Source organism: Sus scrofa, chromosome 9 (assembly GCF_054392235.1).
Source record: "Sus scrofa isolate SSC_HxYL_T2T_F1_AM1 chromosome 9, Sscrofa_HxYL_maternal_Yorkshire_Landrace_v2.0, whole genome shotgun sequence".
Lineage (NCBI taxonomy): Eukaryota > Metazoa > Chordata > Mammalia > Artiodactyla > Suidae > Sus > Sus scrofa.
In genome coordinates this window covers 98,516,598-98,531,839 of record NC_139391.1, presented here as the reverse complement: position 1 = coordinate 98,531,839, position 15,242 = coordinate 98,516,598, and the positions used below count along the sequence as shown (strand labels likewise).

At 42.4% G+C, this 15,242-nt stretch overlaps 1 protein-coding gene across 7 annotated transcripts in view; it reads right to left on the bottom strand.

Annotated features, from left to right (window-relative positions):
* Window positions 1–15,242, bottom strand: part of ELAPOR2 (endosome-lysosome associated apoptosis and autophagy regulator family member 2) — a 221,335-nt gene that overhangs the window by 105,473 nt on the left and 100,620 nt on the right. The gene's annotated exons all lie outside the window — the stretch shown is intronic.

Genomic DNA, 15,242 nt, shown 5'->3' with positions numbered 1-15,242 from the left:
CTGTAGTCCATTAAGACCTGACCATGGTTCATTATAAAGACTCAGTAGATTAGCACAAATTTAAGTTTATAGAACCCAAAGCAGTAGAAGCAGCAGAAGAAAAAGTACTGATACGTAAGAACATACACAGAGGGAAGGGACCAAAAATAGCAAACGTAATCCATTTTTTTAATATAAGGCTCCTTATCTTTGAGTATTTTTATGTGAAATGTGGACCACAGCATAGCCTTGAATTTGATGAGACCGCAACTCCTCTGGGAGAAAGGCCCTCAAATGGAAGTGCTCAGCAAAGTGTGTGACACCCTTAAATGAGAGAGCCAGACAGACAGCAGGAAGGCAAAGGGCGGAGCACATGAGGCTCTAGTGCTCAGCCCAAATATCGCAACTCCCATTCCAGCGGGTGAGCGGTACTCATCCTACTCCATGGGGAGGTCAAAAGCCAGGGCTACTAGGGGTGCAGACACACATGCAACTTACAATATCAGTAAGTATGGGAGCCTACAGCACTGTGCAGAAACATTTATATTCAGATTTTTCTTTTATAAAAGGAACAGGGACTTAGTTACCATGGGAACCTAAAGCTAAGTAAAGCAATATGTATCTGATCTATTTATGACACATCCTCTTCTCAGCATATGTAGACACACTTGCTTTTTAGAAATTATTTTGAAAACGTGCATGTTTCAACCCGAGTTCTATGTCTGTCCTTGTAAACCAGGCCTTACAGGTACTTGACTCATTTTGTAATTCAATATATATTCACTGAGCTTCTCCTCCCTGCCACTGGGTAGACGCTCCAGATAACCCAGGGAACAAAGTAGCCAACTCCTTGCTCTTTTGGGACTTACATTTTAGTGTGAACAGAAATGTATAGGGTTTCTTGGAAAGGCCCAGCTTAGACCATTTTCCTTCTCTGGCTCTTAAACCAAGCTTTAAAGGGGTACCACAGACTAGATCCCCGCCTCCCCTCTGTCAGGACCAAACCTAAGACCTAAGCAGCTCCACTAACTCCCTGCCCCTCAGGTTCCTCCTCACCTGTAGTATTACAGGCCATTTCTCAGGTTGGCACCATTCTGGATAAAAGGAAACGAACCACATCCTGCACTGTCAGGCACTGACAAGGAAAGTTGCAAAGCAAGAACATTCTAAAACAAGTCTACCCATGAAGAAATGGAGGAAACTTCGATTTTCTCAAGAAGCCCCACAGCACGACCATCTCTAATACCGATATTAGAAATATTAGTTTTAGGAGTTCCCGTTGTGGCGCAGTGGTTAACGAATCCGACTAGGAACCATGAGGTTGCGGGTTCGATCCCTGCCCTTGCTCAGTGGGTTAACGATCCGGCGTCGCTGTGAGCTGTGATGTAGGCTGCAGACGCGGCTCGGATCCTGCGTTGCTGTGCCTCTGGCATAGGCTGGTGGCTACAGCTCTGATTCAACCCCTAGCCTGGGAACCTCCATATGCCTCGGGAGCGGCCCAAGAAATGCCAAAAAAAAAAAAAAAAAAAAAAAAAGAAATATTAGTTTTAAAAACGTTTATAGAAGATGCTGAAGAAAATGTCTGACTTGTATAAAAAAGCCTTCAAATGCATGCAACTGTTATTTCGTTATCTAATTACACTTCAACTTGCTGAATTAAGTACACATTTATTGCTACTCCCCAAAAACTTGTTAAAAAGTGGAGTACCTTAAGAAAGTAGAAAGTGAAGGAATAAAAATATTATAAATTACAAATAAAGAGGCTAGAAGTTACAAGGACAACAGATGCGGTGTCAATAATTTTTTGGAAGAAGGGAAGCCTAGGTGAGCTCCCCATGCTAGTTGACTTATTAAAGCAGGAAAGCTAAGGGCTGGACATCCAGGTGATAAGAAAGCTGATGTGAGCCACAGAAAGCCTCAGAATTGAAGACATCAACTATCTCAGGAAACAAACAGATTTACAGACAGAAAAATGGAAAATCTGTTTGAGAATGTAGACCCCTCCATGCCCTTCCATACCTGACAAGAGAACAGAACTACTTCCTCTGGAAAAACTGAGTTAGAGATATTCCAGATTCAGGGACCTCATAAGGAGCAAATGAAAGAAAAGGGGTCTTACTGAAAATGGTGGGCTGCGAGTTCCCGTCGTGGCGCAGCAGAAACAAATCCGACTAAGAACCATGAGGTTGGGGGTTTGATCCCTGGCCTCACTCAGTGGGTTAAGGATCTGGCTTAGTGTAGGTCACATACGCAGCTGGGATCTGGTGTTGCTGTGGCTGTGGCTTAGGCTGGCAGCTGTAGCTCCAATTCAACCCCAAGCCTGGGAACCTCCAAATGCCACAAGTGCGGCCCTTGAAAAAACAAAGAAAAAAAAAAATGGTGGGCTGTGTGAACCGCTGTGTACTGAGTGATGAGACCCAGCCCAGGGAGCCTCCCCCTCCAGCAACAATGAAACCCAAGCCAAGCTAACTGCCACATCGTGGTCCTTCCACTTGAACCACTGCCTGCAAACTAGCAGCCACCTTCCTGCTCCCCCAAAGGGGAGCTCAGTGAATGTTATCTTTCACATTAGAACCCTTACCTCTCTCACTTCAACTGATTTTTCACATCTGCTTACCCTAGAAATAAGATTTGCTGGAACATAACTTTGATCTACAATATCCTTATTGGGGTTTTTTTGTTGTTGCTGTTTTTCTTTCTAGGGCCACACCTGCAACATGTGAAAGTTCCCAGGCCAGGGATCGAACTGGAGCTGCCGCTGCTGGCCTATACCACAGCCACAGCAATGCCTGATCCTTAACCTGCTGAGCAAGGCCATGAATACAACCCACATACTCACAGACACTATTTTGGGTCCTAGCCCGCTGCGCAACAATGGGAATTCCATACTATTGCCTTATTGTTGGTAATAAAAACACATTTCCAGACCACTTTAAGCTTCCCAAGATAATTTTCATAATATTAGCCTACTTGAACTGGTCCAAAGCATAGCCCTACATAGTAGGCAGGTGTCTTACCTCCATGCTCCACTGCCCTATTTTCATCACCATCTTCTGCTGCCTGGTTGACTACCAGCACCCTACCCAGCATTACTGCTTCTGCTCTTGTCCACATCGACCACACTCTGTAGCCAGTTCTAATTATGTCATTCCTGCTCAGAATCCTGGGAGAACTTCAAATAAGCCTGAGGACAAAGTCTACAATCTTAGCATAGCATAAAATGCCTTTCTTGATTCATTCTCTGCTTCTCCAAATTTCATTTCTCGATCTTCTGTGTGTATGAAACACTGAAACAACAGGCTCAAATATACTTATATACTTCCTCTCTCCAGGCCCTAAAAATTACTAACTCTCAGCCTGGAAGACCTCCTCTCTGCTCATACTCTGCAACAGCATAAAGAGAGCTCCATAATCACAAAGAGCCATGTGGCAGGTTCTCCTTCAGGCCCAGGTGGAACATCTGCAGGACCAAGGGCAACAGCAGGAACCAAAGTGGTCCTTTATCTCCCATACTCACCCCACACCTTCAACAGCCTCCTCACCTGTAAGTGATGACCCCAGGTGGCACCCCCAAGCTCTGTCAGTGCTCCTCCCCCAACAAGAGTCTACAGTCTGGAGGATGGACCTGGGAAAAGCCCTTGAACATTCTGGGAAGCAGACCTGGTCCTTTAAAGCATGTGATTCCAAGGTCATGTTAGCCAGAGTCTGGTATAAAAGGGGAAGGAGGGGACCATGACATCCGGGGGCACATCTCCTAGGCACACAGACTGCAAGGCAGGAGGAAGAACACAGCCAGAGGAAGACCAGAGCGGGGCCCTCTATAGCACAGACCAAAGTAGGGGCCCCTCTTGCCTGGTCTGAAGGTGCAACTGATTACAAGACCCCAAGAAAAGAGCAGCTGGAAAGAGATCTACCACTTCATAAGACAGAATTTCCAGAGAGAGGGAAGGAAAATCAGTCTACTTCTTAAACGGTTCTTGGATGGAGGTAATTTTTTTCTTTTTTTCTTTTTTTGGACTCACCAAAAATAAAGCTATAAAATGGTATGCAAAAGTCGAATATTCCAAAAGGGAAAAAAAAATCTCTGGAAATTGATGTGTTATGTTGAATTACATAGGGCTGAGAGTTTATCTGTATATAAATGTAAAGTCCAAATTTTTCTACATTAATCAGGCTGAAATTGAAAAGCCACCTTGGAGTTCCCATCGTGGCACAGTGGTTAACGAATCCAACTAGGAACCATGAGGTTGCGGGTTCGGTCCCTGCCCTTGCTCAGTGGGTTAATGATCCGGCATTGCCGTGAGCTGTGGTGTAGGTTGCAGACGCAGCTCGGATCCCACGTTGCTGTGGCTCTGGCGTAGGCCAGTGGCTACAGCTCCGATTGGACCCCTAGCCTGGGAACCTCCATATGCCGCGGGAGCGGCCCAAAGAAATAGCAAAAAGACAAAAAAAAATAAATAAATGAAAAGTCACCTTTGCCTCTGCAAAATTTGAGCAACTAGTTCCTATTTATTAAGCACAAAGAGAAACTGCATCAAGTTTCAGAAATGTGTTAAATATAACCCATGACACAGAGATTCCACTTCTACTTCTCGACACATAACACAAGGAAACCATAATAGTTTGCATCATCACAGTAATATTTAAAATAGTCAAAACTTGAAAACACTTTTTTTGGCTGCACCCACAGCACATGAAAGTTCCCGGGCTAAGGATCAAACCCAGGCCACAGCAGCAACCCAAGCCACTGCAGTGACAACATCAGATCCTTATCCAGCTGTGCCACAAGAGAACCCTTTGAAAACACTTTAAATGTGCAATAATAAAGGAGTAGTTGATAAATTCTTGTGCACTCATGATGAGATTTTATATAGCCCATTCTAAAATGATAATGCCATTGCCATAACTTCATGAAAATAATTATGACATTTAAGTATAATATAAAGGTTATATAAAACAGTATGTCTGAACTTGTGTGTATATAATACCATATGGAAAAGTGACTATAGGTATGTATACCAAAAGATTGACAGCAGTGAAATGAATGTGGAACATACTGATTTTTTTTTAAATTGAAGAATAGTTGATTTATAATATAGTGTTAGTTTCTGGTGTAGAGTAAAATGATTCAGTTATACATATATATGTATACATATTCTTTTTCATATTCTTGTCACTATGGTTTATTACAGGATATTGAATATAGTTTCCTGCGCTATACAGAAAGACCTTGTTTCAGATCATACCAATTTTTTTGTGTGTGTGATTCTGTATTTTTTTATTCTCCTACAGTTAAAAATGTACTACTTCTCTTAAGTTCAGGTAGTTGCTTTGCCAAGACATAAAAAAGTGTTCCCCGTCTCCTGACTTTAAAATAGCTAGCTGATGGGACATGCAAAAAATTCGAAGGACATCATAATGAAGCTGATTCCATTATCGTGGATTAGCTGCTCGGTCTAGATTAGTTTCTCTGATAGGTATCAATCACCAGTATGGCTTTAAGGGCACAAGACAGAAGTTATAAATTCTGTAGAAGGCAGCATAGAAAAGAAGATGCCCAGCTAAAGTACAGTAGGAGCAGGTAGACACAAGGATTCAAAGTGGATACAAAATGGCTAAGGAGCAGTGGGAGGGTGGCATGGGAGAAAAGAGAACAGTTAGACAGTAAAGGAAAGAGCACAGTTTGCTGATGTCAGAATTTGCCTTAGGGCAAACTCCATATCTGAATCCAGCTAAGCCACTGGCACAGTTTTATAAAACACAATTTAAATTCAAAAGCAAATTCTTGTGCTGCCACTTGAAATTGAGCTTTTCTTGTAAAGAGTCTACAGAAATAGCATAGGTGATAATCAACTCTGAAAATTTTGACATGTGAATCATGTTTTTGCTTGAAAATTGTATAAGCTAAATAAATAAAAATAAGCTAGTTATTTAAGTTCTTTTACACTCAATTGACCCTATATAAGAATCTCTCAAATTAACAGAAAAATTTTAAAGAATCATATAATCCTAACACCTATCGTCATAAGTACACCCCTAGAAAATAAACTTCAAAAATCTGTTGGAAGTTCCCATGGTGGCTCAGCAGTAACGAACCCAACTAGTATCCATGAGGAAGCAGTTTCAATCCCTGGCCTTGCTCATTGGGTTAAGGATCCAGCATTGCTATGGCTGTGGTCTAGGCTAGCAGCTGCATCTCCAATTCAACCCCTAGCCTGGGAAGTTCCATAAGCCTTGAGTAAGACCCTAAAAAAAAAAAAAAAAAAAGAAAGAAAGAAAGAAAAAGCTGTTAAAAGGAGATCTTATTATGGCATAGTGGGTTAAGAATACAACTGCAGCAGCTTGGGTTGCTGTGGAGGCATGGGTTCAATCTCCAGCCTGGCGCAGTGTGTTAAAAAGGATCTGGCATTGCCACAGCTAGGGTATAGGTCGCAGCTGCAGCTCAGATTCAGTCCCTGGCCCAAAATTTCCATATTCCACAGGTGTGGCCATTAAAAAAAAAATCTGTTAAAATATTTTCTTTTTAATCACAAAGAGTAGATACCTATTGTTCTGTCTGTCTGGCATCCTTTTCCCATTTCTTTGGGTAACAGCTTGCCTCCTGTCCACTTCACCCTTTGAGGACCTCTTCTAAGATTCCAGACAGCTCTGATTGGGCAGCCAATCACAGGACTCCAAGCCCTAACATGGACATGTTACCTGGCCAGTTTTAACAGACTATTCACAGGAGCCAGCCAGGATGGAGAACACCTAATACAGCTTTACTTTCCTACAGTGCACAAAATGCAGAAAGCAAGACTTGGTAAAATAAATGATAGTCAAGTGGTTTGGGGAAGAATATCCAAACTTGAATAACAACATGGTAGTGAGTTTGCTGGTTTCTTTTCTTCCTTTATCTCTTGGCTTTGAGCTGAAGGTGGGCCAGATCAGGGAACTGTCTGATCAGTGTGCACTATAAAATCTATAAAAGAATCTCATCTTTCTGGCCAGAAGACCAAGAAAAGGGATCCCTGTTAGCTGGATGGTGGGAGGAGAGGAGGGGGGAGAGGAATACATGCTTTTTTTTCCCCCCTTTTCTCTCTGCCAGACCTGTTCCAAGGCTAGCACCACTTGCAGAACTACACTGATGCCACCAGCGACACAGGTGCCTAATAACCCAAGAGAAAACCTGTCTCTCTGGATACTGGAACTGGAACAAGACCCCCCTGCTGTGCAAAGAGTTCCAGAGAAAACCCTTTGTCCCCCTTATTTCTCTTGCCACTTCATCCTGGTCAAGCGAACTAAAGAAAAGCATGGAAACTACAACGACGCAGTAATCCATCTTTCTGGCCAGATGAAATATGAAAAGGAATCCCTTAGAAAATATCCCAGAGTTACAGAGAAGAGGACTTCCTAGTTCTGTATATGAATCAACCCAAGGCTCACCCTCAAGCTAGGCATGTGTGGAATATAGTCAAAGCAGCATGGCAAAGTCACAGAAAACTCAACTACAGTATAAACCACCACTTCAACTCCTGTCTCCCCTCCCCCCTCCAAAATAGCAAAAGCTTTGAAAATTCGATTAATACTGGAACCATCACACACAGAAAGTGATCTATGATCTGAACCTAACCAGGTCAGCTTCTTGCTAACACAAACAAACAAAACTTTCTATAGAAGATTTAAAAAGGACCCAGAGTCTCACAACATAATATTTAAAATATTCAGAATACAACCCCAAATTACTTGATATATAAAGAACCCAGAACATCTGACCAATAGGCAAGAAAAGACAATCAGCGTGTAACAACCTGAAATGCAGATACTAGAATTATCAAGGCAAGAATTTAAAGCAGCTAATTTAACTGTCTTCCATGAGATAATTATTTTCAAAATTTAGGTATTATTTATACTGTCAAGTTTTTATTCTGCAAGAAATAAATATTTACTGTAGAAAAATTAGAAAATATAGATAAGGATGGTTTTCCTAAATTTTCTTGTCTACCTGTAATAAAATTAGAGTTTCTTCCCTCCTTATCTTGCAGGACTATAAGCATAAGCAAACTAACTGAAACCACTATAAAATATGAGATGATTATTCATACACAAGATACAGTAATACTTTGGTTTACATGCAGGAAACTCTTACTGAATTATTATATTTCAGGCCATGCACTATACTAGGCACTAGAAAAGGACTGGAACCACTTCAGTTCATTGCAGTTGACAACGATTTTGACAACTATTTCCTGATCTGATTCTTATTTGTGAGGGAGATGGTACCACATTTCCTCAATTCTCAGATGCAAATCTAAAGACCTCTGAAATCCACACTAAAACGCACCTGTCACTAGCTATGCAGAATGACATAACTGTCACAGCCTACCCAAATAGAACAACAGGTCAACTACCTTCCCTTGGAATTATCACTGCAGTTGAGCTGTTTGTGTCCGGAAGTTGGATTTTATCTTTATTTGTGGCTTACAAAGTCTGAACAAAAAATTATAATGATGTGACATAGAAACCAAAAGTAAGTGCCTAAAACCACCTCGCCCCCAAGAGGTAATGCCACCAGGGAGAAGTGGCCTATTCCCTAGAGGTTTAAAAGCTAGAACAGAACCCCTTCGTGCCACTTGAAGGACTGTCACTGGTACGTTATCTGCTAAACACTTCTAGATAACTCCAAAGAGACAGTTTTTAATTACAAATGACAAACCTATAAACATAACCTAGTAGGAAAACAGAAACTTTTAAGGATATTTATAAAATAACCCAAATCATTTACATTAGAAAATACAAATTAAAAAATAAATAAATAAGAAATGTGAGACCATAATTCAGCCTTAACTATATAACACCCTAAGAACTAAGTATATAAACTGGCAGATTCCTAAATCCAGTTGAGCCAGGGCATAAGCCCATAAGACAGAAGAGCCTTGGCAGTGATGAAAGCCAGAATGTGGAGAGAAGGTAAGAGAGTGGGTAGAATAATAGAAGAGGAAAATTAGGCAAAGACCAATGTCATGGAAAGCAAGACAGAGGTTGTATCAGGTCAAGCCAATACAAACCAGGTTTTCAGGAAAGGTTTAGAAAAGAAATGCATCACTCCATCTAGGGACTGCTGAGAGTCATAATTCAGAAGAATCTAGATACTTTACATGAAGGCAGAGTCTCAGCCTTTGACAGAGATATTAAAGAAAAATGAGGTTAACAAACCTGACTAGTATCCACGAGGACGTGAGTTTGATTCCTGCCCTTGCTCACTGGGTTAAGGATCTGGAGTTTCAGTGAGCTGTGGTGTAGGTCACAGATGTGGCTCGGATCCTGTGTTGCTGTAGCTGTGGTGTAGGCTGGCAGCTACAGCTCTGATTAGACCCCTAGCCTGGGAACTTCCATTTGCTGCAGGTGCAGCCCTAAAAAGACAAAAAAGAACGAAAAATGATATTTAATTAATATATTTATGTTATTTGGGGGCTAGAGGAAAATATGGTACATTCAACATAAAGGAGATTTTTACAACCTTCTGAAAAAGTTAATAAAAATCTGGTGCATTTTAAAATAAATGGTGCTTTAGAACTGAGGAAATAGGATATTGTGAGAAATCTGAGACTCGAGATTTCTGAGATCCAGCCACACGTGTAAGGCAGAACTAAGAGTCAAAAACAGCACGAGCAAAATTGTCTTCACTAGAGCACAGCTCCTAACATAAGCATTTATTCATATGTATTACCGGGACTTCGCTCTTTTGTTCCTGGCTTTCTGAGTCCTTCCTACCTCAGCGGAACCCCCACCCCGCCCAATGGCCTTTCTGTACTTCTTCCCTGGCCCTGTCAGTGCACTTTGCTACTCTCCTCACAACAACTCTAAATTCAACACTAATATGGTCAAGCCCTATACTGAAGCTCAGTCCCTTCGCTCTCAACAGATGACCTCGCATCCGACCTCGAAAAGAAAATAAAAGCCCCTCAGGCATGAATTTCCCCGAAGTGTCTCTCTTCTTCCAAGAGTGTCCATGCAGTACCAACTTCCTTAACCTGCTTGCCTCCTTCCCCGTGGGTCCCACAGGACAATGCATCCTTCCTACTTTACCAAACGAGTATCTGACTGTTCTTCAAGCCTCCTCTTCTTCTCAACTGTGTTCCATTCATGATTTTGCCTCTCACTCTCTTCTGACTCTCTCCTCAACATATAAATTATTCACATCTCTCTCATCATGAAGGAAAAAAAAAAAATCCTACTGCCCCTGGGTGTTGGTGGTTCATTATTTGCTCAAATCCATTCTCCATCTTCGTTTGCCCTGGTGGCTGACCTCTCTAGACTTGATCATTCAGAAGCCTTTACCCTATGGGAGCTGCAAGCAAGAGATGAGAGGCAAGTACTTACCCCCTGTCCACCTTCCACAGCCACTGAGCTTCCCTAACACCATCCCTCCCTCCCACTTCCCTGTCAGGCCTCTGAGGGCTAACAGCTTCCTGATCCGTTCTTACGAGTCCCTGGTGCCTCTGTTGTAGGTTTTCTCTAAATCAGCCCACACCTCTATAAAGTTTCTTCACTGAACTCTGTTCAGTTGAACTTTTTGTGTGAGCTGTTTTCTGCTGGAATTCTGACGGATACAACCTCATGTCCCCCTCCAGCTCCTTTCCATTTCTTCCAGCAATGTTCCCTCAAAGGGTCATCTTAATTCCCCATCCCTCACTCTCTCTCATACCCCTCAACTCTCTATGATCTGGCTTCTGCCTCCCATGGATCCACTAACCTGATCTTTCAAGTACGGTATTTAAGACCGTTTATGATCTGGCCTACGTCCTAGCTCTATCTCCCACCATCTTCCATGAAACCATGGGCTCCAGCACAGGATTCTCTCCACCTGGAATGTCCTCCTCTGCTTCGGGCACCTAGTGAACCCTAGGCATTGTGCAAGTCAACTCAGGAAGCACCTCCATCTGGGAATCCTTCCCTCACTTACCAGCCTCCACAAGCCAGAGTTATTTGTTCTTCACATGCACCCCCAGCTCCTGTACACAATTCTTTGCACTCATCACATTTTATCATTACAATTTACCTTGGAATCCCACAAAAGGTGACCTCTCTCAGAGCAGAATGACCCTACAATCCCCAGAAATCAGAGCTTGAGACAAAGGCTTACGTGAGAACACTTTATTGAGAAATGCAATTCCAAGGAAACAAGAGGGAGGCAGGAAAGGAAAAGAAGGCAAGCATAAGAGAATGTGTCACCAAGCTGGCCACAGCTTCCTTATGAACTGACTGCTCAAACCCGCAGAATATCTTCAGAGGGGCAGTATGAAATTACAGGACCTCCAAACAGCCAGTTCAGAAGCAGGAAGAAAGAAGAATTTACCCAGTGACTCCTCTCATTGGTCAACATTCAGTCACATGGGATGTTAATTCCCTACTGCTTGCAGTTTGCACTTATGTGAGTGGTGAGCAGGTCCCCACTGTGTGCTAGTGGCAACAGGGAAAGCTTATGGCTTCAGAAAAGGAATCTAAATCATCTGTGATCAGTTACACAGCCACATGCTTAAAATTAAACTAAGCAAAAAAGATAGAGTTGGAGTTCCTACTGTGCCTCAGTGGGTTAAGAACTGACATCTGTGAGGATGTGGGTTCAACCCCTGGCCTTGCTCAGTGTGTTAAAAATCTGGTGTTGCTATAAGCTGTCACGTAGGTGGCAGACGTGGCTTGGATCCCAAGTTGCTATGGTGTAGGCCGGCAGCTGCAGCTCTGATTTGACCCCTAGCCTCAGAACTTCCATATGCTATAGGTATGGCCAAAAAATAAAAAAAAAAGGTAGAGTTAACAGCCAGCCATCTCAACCATCAAGCAGAAAAAATTAGCCTGTGTACACAATCAGATGTGTCAGAGTTCTTGATAATGATGAATGAAAATCTGAGCCCAGGCCACATTCACACCTTTTGCTTCAGCCAGCCAGCCACAGAACCTATGGCTGGAAGGCATCTTGAAATGTCATTCATTCCATCTCCTCCCCTATAGGCAGGATGATATCATAAATATAACAGAGTTTCCTTGGAAATTTCCAGGACAAACTTCAAAACTGTAAGTTAAGTCTCTTCCTCCTAAAGCCAAAGAGCAGCACCCACTGCAGCGTAGTCTCCACACGTAAGCAAACCAGAGAGTAATTCGCCAGAGGTTCACGCTGGGCTCCAGAGAGTGGTTGCTGGAGAACCAAATTTCATCAAAATGAAGTCAAAGGGGTATTCAAAATTCTTCTGTGTTATCACATCACTGAATTACATACTGCTTTAATAAAGGCTGGACAAGCTTTCAGTAATGGCCTATTTGTACATATATTGTTAAGTATTTGACTCAGAGATGATACTGGAGAAACTACCATCCTCTCCCTTAACATTTTTATTTAAATGCTTCTACCTAAAGGTTTGTTTGGATTGCCTCTGTGCCAGAATTTAAGGTTTCTGTTAAAAGAATTCAGATATTTCCAACTATGCTCTTGGCTATAATCATTCCTCTTTATACCAAGAGGCAGAATGGCGTAGTTGATCCAAGTACAGGACTCTGAAACGAGGCATGACTGGATTCATGGGCAGGTTGCTTAACTTCTTGTCATGGGTGAAATAGGGGTTATAGCAGTATCTTCTTCACAGAATTGTTGTGAAAACTAAATGAGTTGAGATAGGAAAGTATTTAAGACAGTGCCTGGGTCACAGTATCCACTATGGAAGTATCACTACTGTTCAGTAGGATAGGAAAGGGACTCGGACATGGGTGATTCAAAACAGGCCATTTATCGTTACCAAAAAGAGGAGGCCTGAGATCAAACAATGAAGACACATGCAGCTACCAGAGGAACGCTCTTCGGATCATCTCCCTAAAACCTTTTTCCCATGCAAATAAGGCATCCTCGCCCAGAACCAATCAGAGGGTCCAAACACGGTCCCCAAACATAGAGCAAAACAACACTCAACCCTTATGCACGCACTGCGCAGGGGAGTTGGGACAGGCAACTGGTGGATTTGGGACAAGAGAATAGGGTTCCCCAAACAGGTCTGTGATAGAGGAATATAAGGAAAGTCCCAGCTGTGGCCAGTCCCAGTCCCTACCCAGGGCAGCCCACTCTCTGAGGGTGTAAATAAAGTTTGCTGTCCACTGCTACCTGACTCTTGATTGTGACCTCTGACCTCTGAGGCAACCGGGAGGATTGAGGAATGGCTCATTAAAAGAGCTCAGGTCAGAGCTGTTACACTGTGCTGTCAGGATGGTTCAAAATTCCCTTCAAGCCAGAACCGCTCTCATTCTCAGTTGATTGCTGCTCCCTAGAGAGACCGCCTACGCTCCAAGACCACTGGGTCTATCCTGGCGCTGCTGCAGCACCTCCAGGCTGGAATATCCTCCCACTAGACTGCCTGCCTCCATCCTTAGGCAACAAAGCCCACTAGCTCTATCCTGGTGCCACTACAGCCCTTCTCTGCCTGCACCTCCAAATCCTCGAGTGTAGGCAAGGACTGACCGAGGGAGGGATAGTGCAGAGCTGAGGAACCTGACATGACTATTACTACCAAAAACAGTTTAAGCATGGTTTTCAAAAACCACGGCTGCACCCAAATCATGATAACCTAGCCTTGCTGCATGTCTGTGTGCACGTCCCCCTTGCCCTAGAGAAGCTAAGTGACCCAAGGGAAAGGATGATGCCATCTCTATTTTTATAAATCTCAGAGTCTATCGTGAGCCTAAAACTGTACACACCTGAACCACAGTACACACTGAGTTGCATGAAAAATTAACCAAAGAGAAAACCTAGGTGAGTAAATCTACCTGTCTTTCAAGCACATTGGCAATTAAGTAGAAAATGACCCAATTTAACTGTGTGATAAAAGCATAAATAACTATACATTAGAATCACAAAAGCCCTTCATAAATAGCGAAATGTTCTCATGCAATTAAAACAAGGGGAACACATGAAAGCTAACCAATCACCTATTTTTGTGGGAGCTGCATAATTAGAGAACCAACAGATTGTAGATATTTCTTAAACACGCAATTTTAATCAACTTTGGCTTTGTTTCCCTTTTAAATTATGCAGGCTATATGTTCGGGGTCCAAATATCTTTTTGTTTAGCTATAATGAAGAAAGTAAAATAGCACATACAAACATGTGCCTAGCTAGAGCTGGAAGATTTCTCGCACAGTGGCTTTGGCTACCTTGGCTCCCAGTTTGGGACAATCTGCAGCTGACGGGCTGGCAGCAAGCAAGCACACGCGATGAAGTTCAGTGGGCTACAGGCTATTTATCTTTTTTCATTGCAAAGTCTTCTGAACAGTTGCAAATGTAAACAAGCACACTAGCACACACAGCCCATTTTTAAAAGTAACGTGCACATATTTTTGTCCTTTATATTTAAATAAAAGAAACTGCCACTGTCATTGTTACTTACTACCACTTAGGCAGAAGTGACTGGAATGAAATTCACGAGGCAGAGATGATTTGGGTTTCACCCCACACTATATCCCCACGTGACAGCTCTGACTCCTGTTGTCATGTTTATTGTTTGTTCTTGATTCTTTGCTTCAGGTTTCAAGTGGAATGCCCTGAGTGCTGCTCTTTAAACAGAGATCTCAAGGAGCAAGTAATTTACAACTTTGAAATATAAAGAAAATATTGCCTCCTTATTATCATAGAATAAGATGATAAGCCCCCAAACCTTGGACTCTGCCTTGGATAAAATTAAAAAAGAGACCATAGGTCAAAATAGTACTTTAAGGAGTTCCCAGTGGGGCACAGCAGAAACGAATCCAACTAGGAACCATGAGGTTGCCGGTTTGATCCCTGGCCTCACTCATTAAGTTAAGGATCTGGCATTGCCATCAGCTGTGGTGTAGGTAGCAGACACAGCTCAGATCTGGCATTTCTGTGGCTGTGGCATAGGCCAGCAGCTGTAGCTCTGATTAGACCCCTAGCCTGGGTCCTAAAAATCAAAAAAAAAAAAAAAAAAAAAAAAAGTACTTTAAGAGATGCCACATGAAGAAAGAATCTTGCAAATGTTATTTTCTTTAGAATTCAAAGTACTGAGCTAGTTGTTATTCTTCTCAGGAGGATAAGAGAGGTTAAAGATTATTTATTTTCCATGGGCCACTAGAGCAACACTGAATAAACAGGAGAGTTGGAACTAGTTAAGAGAGTTAAAGGTCTTACTTCAATTTAAATCTATATAGATTGTGACCCTCATCATAAAATATTCCTTTCTTCAGTGCTTGCAGAGAAGAAATAAGGTCCCGAGCTGTAACCCACA